Source organism: Sapajus apella, unplaced genomic scaffold (assembly GCF_009761245.1).
Source record: "Sapajus apella isolate SASKATOON/1434 unplaced genomic scaffold, GSC_monkey_1.0 scaffold8, whole genome shotgun sequence".
In the NCBI taxonomy this organism is placed as follows: Eukaryota; Metazoa; Chordata; class Mammalia; order Primates; family Cebidae; genus Sapajus; species Sapajus apella.
Window position 1 is genome coordinate 1863225 of NW_022436948.1, and position 15007 is coordinate 1878231.

The 15007-nt window shown below is 43.1% G+C and overlaps 2 protein-coding genes across 5 annotated transcripts in view; one reads left to right on the forward strand and one right to left on the reverse strand.

The window, feature by feature from the left end:
* Window positions 1–15007, reverse strand: part of PWP2 (PWP2 small subunit processome component) — a 613222-nt gene that overhangs the window by 30771 nt on the left and 567444 nt on the right. The window lies entirely within an intron of this gene.
* The window catches only part of UBE2G2 (ubiquitin conjugating enzyme E2 G2), a 40198-nt gene that overhangs the window by 5974 nt on the left and 19217 nt on the right, over window positions 1–15007 (forward strand). The gene's annotated exons all lie outside the window — the stretch shown is intronic.

The following is a 15007-nucleotide window of genomic DNA, read 5'->3' on the forward strand; positions in this document are numbered from 1 at the left end:
ATGAAACTGAGCTCTAAAACTGAGCTCCTGCATTTTCTACCGTCATTGTTCACACACCCTTCCCACTCTGCACTGACCGTAGCCTTGTTCTTCCAGTTGTTGGGGTAAATTCCTTAAAACCTCATCTTTTATAGCCACATGTAATGTGTCTTTCATTCAGACTTCATCCCGGTCTCTACTCACTGCTCCCTGCTTGTCCAAGCGCCTCTTGCCTCTGGCCTAGATTGCTGCCTAGAATCTAGCCGATCCTCTACCTCCTGCTCTTGATGCATTTTCCTCTGCCTTCAGCACAGCAGAGAGCCATCATGCCGCCCTGCTCAGGACCCTTATTGCACCACAACCAGAGTGCTCATGGTGACCTGTGTGGCTCTGCATGCTCTGCCCTGGTTCCCTCTCCTCCAGCCCTCCTGGCCTCATTGTTGTCCCCTAACTCTCCAGGCTCGATATACTCCTCTCCTGGGCCTCCTGGGTGCGGTGACACTTTCCTTTACTTGGTTGACCTCATCACTTGTGCCCTCCCTGAACCACCAGACCCAGTCTGTCCTTCCTATTACTGTGATGTTTCCCCATGATTACCCCTTTTTAGTTTTAAAAACTATTTTTGTAGAGACAGGGTCTTGCCCAGTTTTAAAACTTTTTATTGTAAAGAATATTGTATATGTAAAAGTGTAGAAAAGGTGTATGTTCAGATTAAATGATAAAATGAATATCTGTGTCCATGGCACCAGCTTCAATGGAACAGTGGCAATAACTTGCAAGTCTTTGTGCTCCTTCCTACCACCACCAAAACTTAATCACCCTTCTGAATTTTGTATAAATCTTTCTTTATATGTACTAATTAACATATTGTTTACTTTTACCTGTTTTTGAACTTAGTAGAAATGGAATTATACAATATGGGTTCTGTGAATCAAATCTTTTGCTCAGCCTTGTTTCTGAAATTCATTTATGTTGAAGCATTTATGGCCATGTTGCTTAATGCCAGCGTAGTGAGAAATATGTTGTTAGGTGATTTCATCATTGTATAAAGGATGTTTACACAAACCCAAATGGCAGTGCCTACTACATACCTAGGTTATATGGTGGAGCCTGTTGCTCCTAGACAGCAGACCTGTGCAGCTTGTGACTGTACTGAATACTGCAGGCAAAATGTGACATACATCATTAGTGATCTCTCAGCTCCATTATAATCTTAGGGATGCTCTTCATATATGCAGCCTATCCTCTACTGAAATTGCATTATGTTGTGCATAACCGTAGCCTTAGTTCATGTTCACTGCTGAGAAGTATTTCATTTTGTGAATCATAGGGCTTCAGCCCCACTGGGTCATGGGGTGTCCCCTATAGCTGTGCTTCGCTGCAGGATCCAAGAAATAGACAGGACACAGAGGAACTGGAGAAGAGCAGCTGGGCTCAGGGGCCATGCCACCTGTGAGTGGAGACAGGCGAGTCCCCGAACGTCCGGAAGAGTCTGTATTTATTAGGCACAAAGCAGGGGGAAGGGTCGCGAGGTCATCTATAGGCTTAGTGATAGGGCATACATAATCATGTGAGTAACAAGCGAGGGGGCCTCCCCATTAGGTCACCTGGGCAGAGAGGTAGGCCGGGCGTAGTAGTAGAGGGTCATGTACAGAAAAGGGGGTCCACCCCCATTAGGTCACTGAGGCAAGGAGGTGAGCTGTGTGCAACAAGTGCCATGTGTAACACTTCTTATCTGGGGGCTAGAGACTTCAGAGGATTCTTATAGAAGAATACTGTAAACCAGTGCAGTGGGAGCTGACAGACTTGTGCTCTTCTGTAAGATATTTTATGGGACGATGATTTGAGCTAGCACAGAAGCAAGAAAAGGCTGACAGGGTGTACAGCCACCGTGACCTGGTCACACCAGAGGGATTCTTTTCCCTCGGTTAGGGATCTCAGGCCTGAGGCCTACTTTCCACAGGAACTGGATGCAAGATACTACAACTCCTTTATCAGGAGGAGAGGCTCTTGCTCCAGGCCTGCCATACAGCGTATGCCCTTTCAGGCAGGGATGCCACCGCCTGGGTCTTTGGTTCTTGTCCTGGTCTGGCTGTTTTCCCATGTACTGCTTTTGTTCTTTAACTGCTCTAGGCATTCTTCCTACTATAAACTACTATATGGTTATATAGAAGGATTATATAAGTTGGCGCTAAATGGGTCGGTACAACTCCAACTACAATACTTATATGAGTATATAAAACATATATATGATTATATGGACTACAGTATTTATATGACTACGTAGAAAGATTATATGAAACTAAGTATCCTAGATATAAGTACTAAGATTATATAAGCTAGATGTATGTAAGCAGTAAGTTATACTTCAGGCAGTAATTGTTCCAACTATAAGCTAATACATGATTATATGTAAAGGATTATATAAAGGAAATAGCTGAGTAATAACATTATAAACTAAGATATTATTCAGACACTAATTGTGCCTGGGGTTTGCACAGCTCTCCTTCCTCGGTGCCCATGTGGGGGGTTACCCACAGTAAATAAGCCAGAATTCATCCATTCCATCGTTGGACATTTGAGTTATTTCCAATTTTTTATTTTTACAAGGAATGCTGCTGTGAATGTTTTTGAATGCGTGTCTTGGTGAACACATTTGGATTTTAACAGGGTCATGGAACACTCATAATCAGCTTTACTAGGTAATACCAAACTGCTTTTCAGTGTGGTTGTCTAGTATGTATTGCTGCTAGCAGCAGTGAACCTTCCCAGTGCTAGTCATGGTTGCTAACACCTTGGTGGTGTGTTGTGTTTCGTTAGCAATTTGATGAATATGATGTCGTATCTTGAGGTTTTAATTTGTACATCCGTGATTCTGAATGAAGTTGAATATCCTTTTATGTAGATAGGCTATTTGTGTTTTTTCCTGTGTGAAATGTCTACTTTTTTTTTTTTTTTTTTTTTTGGAAATTTTACATGAATTATTTTTTTCTTATTTACTTGTAGAAGTTCTTTATATGTTCCCATAACTTTATATACCCCTAATCTTGTGTTGGTTATACATGCTATAATTATTTTATCCCTGTTTGTGCTTCATTTTTAAGACTTTATACTGTCTTTTTTCCCCAGTCACCTTAAAAATTAAAAAAAGCTCTGAGGTACTATTGACATATAGTAAACTGACATATCAAAGTGTACAGTTTGGTGAGTTGTGATCTATGTGCATTCCCATGAAACCATAACTACAGTCAAGGTGATAAGTGTGTCTGTCATCCCCAAAAGTTTCCTCCTGCCCCCTTTTTAATTCATCTTTCCCTTCTTCCCTTCTTCTACCCAGTTCCCAGGCAGTGACCCATCTGCTTTCACTTACTGTATAGGTTGTTATGTACTTGTCTTCTGTCATACTTCTTTCATTCAGCATGATTATAGTGAAATTCATCCGTGTTGTTGCCTATGTCAGTATTTTGTTCTTTTTTATTGCAGAGTTGTAGTCCATTGCATGGATAGACTACAATTTGTTTATATATTTACCTGTTGGTGGACAGTTGGTTTGTTTCCAGGTCTAGGCTATTAGAAATAAACCTGCTATGAACATTTGTGTGAATTTCTTTCTTTGGATGTGTGCTTTCATTTCTTCTGTGTAAATAGCCAGGATTATAATGGGAAGTGTATGTTTCATTTTTAAAGAAGCGGTGAAACTGTTTTCCTAAGTGGTCGTACCAGTTTACATTTCCCTAGCAGTGTATTAAGCATTCCAGTTGTCGGTTGCTCCACCTCCTTGCTAACACTTGGCATGGCCAGTTGTTTTTTGTTCTTGGTTTTTTTTTGAGACAGGTTCTCACTTTGTCACCCAGGCCAGAGTGCAGTGGTGTAATCATGGCTCACTGCAGCCTCTGCCCCCCAGGCTTAAGCAGTCCTGCCACCTTAGCCTCCCAAGAAGCTGGGGCTATAGTCATATGCCATCTTGCTTAGCTGATTTTTGTGTTTTTTGTAGAGATGGGTTTCGCCATGTTGCCCAGGCTTGTCTTGAACTCCTGGGCTCAAGCAGTCTGCCCGCCATGGTCTCCCAGAATGTTGGGATTACAGTTGTGAGCCGTTACGCCCATTTAGTTTTAAAAATTTTAGCCGTTCTACTGGGTGTATAGCAGTCTTACTGAGGTTTTGTTTTATTGTTTTTTTTTTTTTTTTTTTTTTTTTTTTAGACACAGCCTCACTCTTCCATCCAGGCTGGAGGGCAGTGGCATGATCTCGGGTCACTGCAACTTCCACCTCCTGGCTTCAAGCGATTTTCCTGCTTTAGCCTCCTGAGTAGCTGGGACTACAAGCATGTGCCGCCATACCCGGCTAGGTTTTGTATTTTTAGTAGAATTGGGGTTTCACTGTGTTGGCCAGGCTGGTCTCGAATTCCTGACCTCAGGAGTTCGCCTCAGGCTTCCAAAGTGCTGGGATTACAGACGTGAGCCACCGTGCCCAGCCCTTACTGAGGTTTTGACTTGCTTTTCCATAAGACTCGTGATGTTGAGCATCATTTCATGTGTTTATTTGCCATCCATATGTCTTTTTTGTTGAAGTGGCTTTAGTCTTTGCTCCTTTTAAAATTGTGTTGATTTTCATAAGAGTTCTTTGTATAATGTATATACAAGTCTTCTGCTGGATGTGTGTCTTGTAAATTTTTTCTGTTATTCTATGGCTTGCCTTTTCTTTTCTTTCTTTCTTTTTTTTTTTTTTTTTTTTTTTTTTTTTTTGAGACGGAGTTTCGCTGTTCTTACCCAGACTGGAGTGCAATGGCACAATCTCGGCTCACCGCAACCTCCGCCTCCTGGGTTCAAGCAATCCTCCTGCCTCAGCCTCCTGAGTAGCTGGGACTGTAGGCGTGCACCACCATGCCCAACTAATTTTTGTATTTTTAGTAGAGACAGGGTTTCACCTTGTTGACCAGAATGATCTCGATCTCTTGACCTCATGATCCATCCACCTCCGCCTCCCAAAGTGCTGGGATTATAGGCGTGAGCCACCACGCCCGGCCTGCCTTTTCTTTTAAATATTAGTGAACACAGTTTTATCCTCTTAACAACTTTTAAGTGTACATTATGGTATTGTTAACTTTGTTAACTGTTTGCTCATTGTTGTGCCACAGATGTTTAGAACTTTTTCATCTTGCATGAATGAAACTCTACCCATTGAACAACTCTTGTGGCATGTCTTTTAATTTTTACAATAGTGCCTTTGAAAGAGGAGAGTTTTTATGATTTCAATGAAATTCAGTTATTTTAAAATATTTCTTGTTTTTGTGCTATATTTAAGAAATAACTGCCAAACATCAGGTGGCAGTAGGATTTTCTCCTATGATTTCTGCTAGATGTTTTATAGTTTTAGCTCTTACATTTAGGTCTGGGAGCCATAATCAAAGTTTTCCATATGGTGTGAAATAAAGGCCAAGGTTTGTTTGTAAATTATTTGTAAATGTCAGTGCAGTTGTTTCAGCACTGTTTACTAGGGCCACCCTACCACAGGCTGGGCGCGGCTTAAATAACAGAAATGTATGTTGTCTTGGAGGCTGGAAGTCCAAGATCAAGGATAGGGCAGGGTTGATTTCTTCTGAGGCCCTGTCCTCTGTGTTTGTGTTTTCATCTCTTATAAGGATGTTAGATTGGATTAAGATCTACTCTAATGACCTCATTAATTTTAATTAACTCATTAAAGGTCCTAGTCACACACTTTTTTCCACCTTGTTTTTTTCGTGTAATGTGTCCTGGAGCTTGTTCTGTACTGGCATGTAGAGGTATTTATAACTGCAAAGTACCCTACCGGTATACATACCATAATTCAACTGGTCCTCTGTTGATAGCCACTCGAGTCCTTTCTAACTTCTTTTTGCTTTTACAAATAGTCCTGAAATGAATAGCCTATGTATACATCTTTTATTTTCAACAGTGTTATCTGTGGGATGGATTCCTAGAAATGGAATTGTTGGGTCAAAAGTTAAATTTATATTTCATTTTGTGTAGTGGCTATTTTTTAACTCACTATTTTAAGTCGCAAAGAATGGCCTTTGAAAATGTTCCTGATACTAGGATTCGTCTCTTTTTTTGAACTTGTTTCTTGTCAGTAAACATGAAACTGTATGATTTTGTGTACGTGCGTATATGCTTTGAAAGCAGAAAACAGAAAAAAATCAAGTGTCCAGAACCATTCCCTCCATCCTCTGAACTCATTTACTGCAATTCTTTATTGACCAGTAGAGGCCACTGTTGAATAACAAAGCTGATGGGAAGTCCAGCACACACCTGGGCAGTCTCTGTGCAGAGCATGGATCTCCAGGGACAGGTGTGGAGCTGCAGTTTTTAGACCATGCTTTCCCCTCCCTAAGGGAGGTTGTCACACAGGGGAGTGCCAAAGGGGAACTCCAGATGAAGATTAAAGCCAGCTCTCTTTGGTGGGAGCTCTTCTTCATGGTCCCACGAAAGTGATTTGTAAAACTCTTGTGTATTCTGCTGCCAGGCCCCACTTAGTTGCCTACTGACATTGTGTTTCTCCCACACCCCACCTGCTTAGCAGTTTACAGTCCATCTGCCTTCATCTGTTATTTTTTTCTTATAATTAGGTGGTTTGACTTGAGATACAAGAATGGGACTAGATTTTAGATGACTGGGTGTAGGAAGCCTGGCAAATCAGAGAAATAACCAAATCTGTGGTTATTTCTCTAATCTACTCCCCACGGACAGACACAAAGGGAGTCCATCAGGTCTTAGTCAGCTTGGTACTTGACCCCATTGACATTCAATTTCTCCCCACTTTGAAATGTTTAATGCACTGGGCCCTTGGGGCCAGCACTTGCCTTCAGCCTGCCTTGCTGACCCCTCCTTGCCAGTGCCTCCTCTCATTGCTGGGGTGTTCGTGACTGCACTTGGCTCTCTTCAGGACCTCTGTTCTCTGGAGCTTGGTTTCTCAGCAGGTGTTGGTGGCATTTTCAGTGAAATAATTTTTCCTTGTGTAGACCTTGTTCTTAGCATAATGTTGAACTTTCCTGGCTCCTTGCTGCTAAGTGGTGGTAGCATTCTTCAGTCATCATGGACTCCAAAAAATGGCACCTTCTATTTCCAAATATTCCCTGGGAAACACTGCTTTAGAGGGTCCTGTCCAGTGCCCAGTGGTTATATATGTTCCATATGCAAATAACTCCCCTTGAGCGTTAGCCTCACTCCTCCAACCACTGGCCTGTCACCTCTGCTTGTCTGTGTATCGGACATCTCAACCTTAAATATGTCTCCATGAGAACTCCTGGTTTTCCCTCATATCAGAGTGTCACATTCCAGGTGAAGGAAGCACACCAGCTCCAGAGAGACTCGCGTTGTGCCTCCACCCCCAAGGCAGCACAGTCCTTGCTCACAGGAGCATTACTGCCTTGGTTCCCTTTGTTTTCCTGCAGAAGCAGGGGTTCTTACTAGTGAGGTTTAGCTTTGCCTGTTTGGAGTTATCTCTAAATGCAGTTAGGTATTATATATTTTTTTAGGCCTGGCTTATTTCACACAACATATTTTGTGTAGCTGTGGGTCATATATTTTTGTTTCTGTTCCATTGTAAGGAGAATTTATTGACCTCGTCTTTTGGCAGATATCTTGTTTCCATTTTCTGGCTACTAGCTGCTGCGAAGACCTGTAGACATGTCTTTGGTGCACTTGTGTGCATGTATTCTTGTTGAATACGTGGAATTGCTGGGTCAGAGTCAGTAACTCCAGACTCTTCTCCAAAGTGGCTCTACCAAGCTAGACTCCCACCAGCAATGTGTTTCTGTCTCTAGATCCTTGCTGACACGTCCTACTGTCAGTCTTAAAAACACTGAGGGTAGGGTTATTCTGGTAGGTATAGTGATAGTTCCCTGTGGCTGCAGTTCACATTTCACCACAATTATTGGGGTTGAGTAACTTATCACATGTTTGTGGGCCACTTATAAGTTTTTGTGTGAAGTTGTCCAAGTTTCTTACTGATTTTTCTTTTTGGTTTATGTTTTAAAAATTGATTTGTAAGGCATTCTTTAGAAGTTGTGGATATTAGCCTGTATGGATTAAATCTTGCAAATTTCTTCCTCTCTGGGACTTATCTTTTCATCCTCTTAAAGATATCTTTTGATGTCAGAGGTTTTAATTTTAATGTTCTTAATTGTATCTGTCTTTTCCTTTATAATGAGTGCTTTTTGGCTGTTTATCGTTAATTCTGTTTAAGTTTTTATGCTAAGAGCATGAAGATATTCTCCAGTATTGTCCTCTAAGAGGTGTATTGTTTTCTATTCCCTAAAGCAGCAAACATAAACTTAGGGGGCCAGCTTTACTGAGATAAAATTTACACAAAATAAAATGTGCCAATTTCAAACAGACAATCCTTTGAGCTTTGACAGGCGTATGCTCTTGTGTAGCCATCATTACAGCTATGATACAGGAATACAGGACATTTCTGTTACCCTGAAAAGCGCCCTTTGCAGTCCCCTCCCATTCCCTCGGCCTCTAGTGACATTGGATTTGCTATTATTAACTGTAGTTTTGCTTTTTGTAGAATTTCATGTCAATAGAAGCATACAGTGTATAGTCTTTTGCATCAGGCTTCTTTCACTTAGCATGATGCTTTGGAGAGTCATTTATGTTTCTGTGTGTGTTTGTAGTTTATTCCCTTTTGTTGCTGAGTAGTATTCCATTGACTAGATATACTGTGGTTCATTAAATGATTGATGGATGTATTAGCCTGTTCTCACACTGCTATAAATATACTACCCGGGACTGGGTAATTTATAAAGGAAAGAAATTTAAGTTGATTCACAGTTCCACATAACTGGGGGGGCCTTAGGAAACTTATAATCATGGCAAAAGGGGAAACAGACCCCTTCTTCTTAAGGCAGTAGGAGAGAGAAGAGCAAGCCAAGGAAGAACTTACCACACACTTGTCAGATCTCGTGAGAATTTGCTGTCATGAAGACAGCATGGGGGAAACTGCCCCCATGGTCCAGTCACCTCCTACCAGTTTCTTCCCTCAACACTTGGGGATTACAATTTGAGGTGAGATTTGGGTAGGGACACAAAGCCAAACCGTATCATTCCTCCCCGACCCCTCCCAAATCTCATGTTCTTTTCAAAACCATTCATTCCATGATTGGTTCCATTTTAAAACCAATCATGCCTTCCCAGCAAGTCCCCCAAAGTCTTAACTCATTTCATCATTGACTCAAAAGTCTAAGTCCAAAGTCTTATCTGAGACAAGGCAAGTCCTTTCTGCCTAGGAGCCTGTAAAATCAAAAGCATGTTAGTTACTTTCAAGATACAATGGGAGTACAGGCATTGGATAAATGCTCCCATTTCCAATGGAAGAAATTGGCCAAAGCAAAGGATTACAGGCCCCCATGCAAGTTTGAAATCCAGCTGGGGAATCATTAAATCTTAAAGCTCAAAATGATCTCCCTTGTGACGCCATGTCTCACATCCAGGGCATGCTGATACAAGGAGTAGGCTTTCATGGCCTTGGGCAGCTCCGCTCCTGTGGCTTTGCAGGGTACAGCTCCCCCACACCCACCCGCTTCAGCTACTTTCATGGCGGGCATTGAGTGTCTTCAGCTTTTACAGGTGCACAGTGCAAACTCTTGGTGGATCTACTGTTCTGGAGTCTGGAAAACGATCGTCCTCTACTCACAGCTCCACTAGGCAGTGCCCCTGTGGGGACTCTGTGAGGGCTCCAACCCCACATTTGCCTTCTGCAGTGCCCTAGCAGAGGTTCTCCATGAGGGCCCTGCCCCTGCAGCAGACTTCTGCCTGGACATCCAGCCATTTCCATACATCCTCTGAAATCTAGGCGGAAGTCCCCAAATGTCAGTTCTTGAATTCTGTGCACCCACAGGTCCAACAGCACATGGAGGCTGCCATAGCTTGGGGTTTGCACCCTCTGAAGCAACAGCCTGAGCTGTACCTTGGCCCCTTTTAGCCATGGCTGGAGCTGGAACAGCTGAGACACAGGGGACTAAGTCCCAAGGCTGCACAGAGCAGCAGTGGAGGTGGGCCTGGCTCACAAAACCATTTCTCCCTCCTAGACCCCCCTGCCTGTGATGGGAGGGGCTGCTGCCAAGATGTCTGACACGCTCTGGAGACATTTTCCCCATTGTCTTGGCGATTCCTTGTTACTAATGTGAATTTCTGCAGCTGTCTTGAATTTCTTTCCAGAAAATGGGTTTTTCTTTTTTATCAACATCATCATGTTGCAAATTTTTCAAACATTTATTCTCTGCTTTCCTTTTAAACATAAAAGTTCCAATTTCTTTCTTTTTTTTTTTTTTTTTTTTTTTTTTTTGAGACGGGGTTTCGTTTTTTTTACCCAGGCTGGAGTGCAATGGCGCGATCTCGGCTCACCGCAACCTCCGCCTCCTGGGTTCAGGCAATTCTCCTGCCTCAGCCTCCTGAGTAGCTGGGATTACAGGCACACACCACCATGCCCAGCTAATTTTTTGCATTTTTAGTAGAGACGGGGTTTCACCATGTTGACCAGGATGGTCTCGATCTCTTGACCTCGTGATCCACCTGCCTTAGCCTCCCAAAGTGCTGGGATTACAGGCTTGAGCCACCGCGCCCGGCATCAAAAGTTCCAATTTCAGATCATCTCTCTCAAGTTCAAAGTTCCACAGGTCTCTAGGGCAGGGGCAAAATCCCACCATTCTCTTTGTTAAAACAAAGCAAGAGTGACCTTTCCTCCAGTTCCCCAGAAGTTTCTTATCTCCATTTCAGACCACCTCAGCCTGGGCGTCATTGTCTATGTCACTGTCAGCATTTTGGTCAAAGCCATTCAACAAGTCTCTAGGAAGTTCCAAACTTTCCCACATTTTCCTTCTTCTAAGCCCTCCAAACCGTTCCGACCTCTGCCTGCTACCCAGTCCCAAAAGTTGCTTCCACATTTTCAGGTTATCTTTATAGCAGTACCCTTGGTACCAATTTACTGTATTAGTCTGTTTTCACACTGCTATAAGAACTTCCCTGAGACTGGGTAATTTATAAAGGAAAGAGGTTTAATTGGCTTACAGTTGCACCTGGCTGGGGAGGCCTCAGGAAACTTACAGTCATGACGGAAGCCAAAGGGGAAGCAAGCACCTTCTTCATAAGGTGGCAAGAGAGAGAGGAGTGAAGGAGGACCTTCCAAACACTTATGAAAGCACCAGATCTTGTGAGAACTCAGTATCACAAGAACAGTATGGGGTAAACTGCCCCTATGATCTAGTCCCCTCCCACCAGGTTCCTCCCTCAACACCTGGAGATTACAGTTCAAGATGAGATTTGGGTGGAGACATGGAGCCAAACTTTCCAGTTTGGGGCTATTATGCATTTAGCTACTATGAACATTTACATACAAGTCTGTGGCAATGTAAGACCCAGTAGAATTGCTGGGTCTTAGGGTCAGTGTATGTTTAATTTTAGCAGAAATGATCAAACTTCTTTTCTAAAGAGTAACCAGACCATTTTGCATTCCCATCAGTGATGCATGAGAGATCTACTTGCTAAACTTGCCAGCAGTTAAAGTCTTTGATTTTGGTTATTCTATTGTGACTAAAGATATTGATAATGCTAAAGCTGTTGAGCTCTATTTTATTGTGGTTTTAATTTCCATTACCCTTATGATTCACGGTGTTGAGCATTTTCTCAAATGCTTATTAGCCATCTGTTTTAGTCAGTTCAGGCTGCTGTAACAAAATTACCAAAGACCGGGGAGCTTAAATGACAAAGATTTATTGCTCCCAATACTGGAGGCTGGGAAGTCTGGTAGGGCTGTCTCTCTGGTTTGCAGGTAGATGGCTGTCTTCTCCTGTGTCCTTTCATGGCCAAGAGGCAAGTCTCTCTTGTTTGTTCTTATAAAGGCGCTAACTCCACTCATGAGGGTTCTGCCCTCCTGACCTAATCTCCTCCCAAAGGCCCCACCTCCCAATACCACATATATTAGGACTCAACTTAGGAGTTTTGGGGGCACACAAGTATTTAGACCACAGCACCATCCATGTTGACTCTGGTAATGGCTCTGTTCAACTCTGTTTCCCCTGTCTCCTTTTGGTTTTTTCTTACCTATTTTGATTTTTTTTTGATTTTTTTTTTTTTTGAGACGGAGTTTCACTCATGTTACCCAGGCTGGAGTGCAATGGCGCGATCTCGGCTCACCGCAACCTCTGCTTCCTGGGTTCAGGCAATTCTCCTGCCTCAGCCTCCTGAGTAGCTTGGATTACAGGCACGCACCACCATGCCCAGCTAATTTTTTGTATTTTTAGTGGAGACGGGGTTTCACCATGTTGACCAGGATGGTCTCGATCTCTTGACCTCGTGATCCACGCCTCAGCCTCCCAAAATGCTGGGATTACAGGCTTGAGCCACCGCGCCCGGCCCCTATTTTGATTTTTATATTGGTGCGAGATGAGGAAAGTTTTATTTTTTGTCTTAGAGATGAGCATCATTCATGGAAAAGAGTGCCCTTTACCTCTGGGCCATAGCTCTGTGTTCCCTCGAGTCAGGGTCTGTGTTGGCACAAGTTTGCTTTTGGGCTCTCTCTTCTGCTCCGTTTTCTATTTAACTTAGAGCCAGTGCTACATTGCCTTAATTTCCATAGCTCTGTAAGGAAGACTTGGTAACTCATAGATGAAACTTTTTGTTTATTCATTTTAAAGATAGTGCCTTGAGGCCGGCCGCGGTGGCTCATGCATGTAATCCCAGCACTTTGGGAAGCTGAGGCAGATAGATCATGAGGTCAAGAGATAGAGACCATCCTGGCCAACGTGGTGAAACCACGTCTCTACTAAAAATATAAAAATTAGCTGGGTGTGGTGGCACTCCTGTAGTCTCAGCTGCTCGGGAGGCTGAGTAGGAGAATCACGTGAACCTGGGAGGCGGAGGTTGCAGTGAGCTGAGATTGTGCCACTGCACTCCAGCCTGGTGACAGAATGAGACTCCGTCTCAAAAAAAAAAAAAAAAAGTGTCTTGGCTATTCTTGCTTGTTTGCATTTTTATATATATTTTAGAATCATCTTGTAAAATTCAAGCAAGAAAACTTGTTAGGATCTTGACTAAGGTTGCATTGAATCTATAGATTCAATTTTGAGGATTGATAATTTTACAATTGAGTTTTTAGTCCATTAACATGATATAATACCCACTTATTAAGGTCTTTTAAAACTTTTTGTTAATAATGTTTTCTGTTCTGTTAGAGACCTCGCACATCTTTCAGAAACTTATTTTCATGTGTTTTCCTTTGTAACTGATGTCTTTTTAGATGTATTTTCTAATTTGCTAACACGGTCGGTCTTCTGTATCCATGGGTTCTGCATATGTGGGGTCAACGAACTGTGGATTGAAAATACTTGGGGAGTAGGCCGGGCGCGGTGGCTCACGCCTGTAATCCCAGCACTGTGGGAGGCCGAGGCGGGTGGATCACGAGGTCAAGAGATCAAGACCATCCTGGTCAACATGGTGAAACCCCGTCTCTACTAAAAATACAAAAAATCAGCTGGGCATGGTGGCGCGTGCCTGTAATCCCAGCTACTCAGGAGGCTGAGGCAGGAGAATTGCCTGAACCCAGGGGGCGGAGGTTGCGGTGAGCCGAGATCGCGCCATTGCACTCCAGCCTGGGTAACAAGAGCGAAACCCCGTCTCAAAAAAAAAAAAAAAAAAAAAAAAAAGAAAATACTTGGGGAGAAAAGTTATATCTGTACTGAACATATACAGGCTTTTTTCTTGTCATTAGTCCCTAAGCAAAATAATGTAACTGTTTATATAGTATTTATGTCATGTTAGGTATTGTAAGTAATCTAGAGATGGTTTAAAGCAGGGGTCTGCAACCCCTGGGCCCCAGATCTGCTCCATGGCTGGTTAGGAACTGGGCCACACAACAGGAGGTGAGAGGTGGGTGAGGGGGCATGACCACCTGAGCTCTGCTTCCTGTCAGATCAGCAGTGGCGTTAGATTCTTAGAGCGCAAACCCTATTGTGAACTGCATATGTGAGGGATCTAGGTTGTGTTCTCTTTATGATAATCTAACCCCTCCACCCCCACTCCCCGGTCCGTGGAAAAATTGTCTTTCATGAAACCAATCCCTGGTGCCAAAAAGGCTGGTGACTGCTGGTTTAAAGTATTCGGGAAGATGTTTGCAGATTATATGCAAATACTACACCATTTTATACTAGGGACTTGTGGGAGGTCCTGAAACTAATTCCCCATGGATACTGAGGGTCAACTGTACGTAAAAATGCAATTCAGGGGCCGGGCGCGGTGGCTCAAGCCTGTAATCCCAGCACTTTGGGAGGCCGAGGTGGGTGGATCACGAGGTCAAGAGATCGAGACCATCCTGGTCAACATGGTGAAACCCCGTCTCTACTAAAATTACAAAAAATTAGCTGGGCATGGTGGCGTGTGCCTGTAATCCCAGCTACTCAGGAGGCTGAGGCAGGAGAATTGCCTGAACCCAGGAGGCGGAGGTTGCGGTGAGCCGAGATCGCGCCATTGCACTCCAGCCTGGGTAACAAGAGCGAAACTCCATCTCAAAAAAAAAAAAAAAAAAATGTGCAATTCAGTTCTATGTCTATATATAGACCTCATATTCAGCAGCTGTGCCAAACTCACTTTTACTGATTATCTTCAGATTCTTTTGGGCTTTCCTATGTGTGTGGACATAGCATCTGTGAATAGTAAGTTTTATTTCTTTTTCAATCCTTATACCTTATATTTATTTGGCAAGGATTTATTAATTTTCTGTCTCTTCAAGGAACCACCTTTTGATTTCATTGATTTTTTTTTTTTTTTTTTTTTTTTTGGGACGGAGTTTCGCTCTTGTTGCCCAGGCTGGAGTGCAATGGCGCGATCTCGGCTCACCGCAACCTCCGCCTCCTGGGTTCAGGCAATTCTCCTGCCTCAGCCTCCTGAGTAGCTGGGATTACAGGCACACGCCACCATGCCCAGCTAATTTTTTGTAATTTTAGTAGAGACAGGGTTTCACCATGTTGACCATCCTGGTCAACATGGTGAAACCC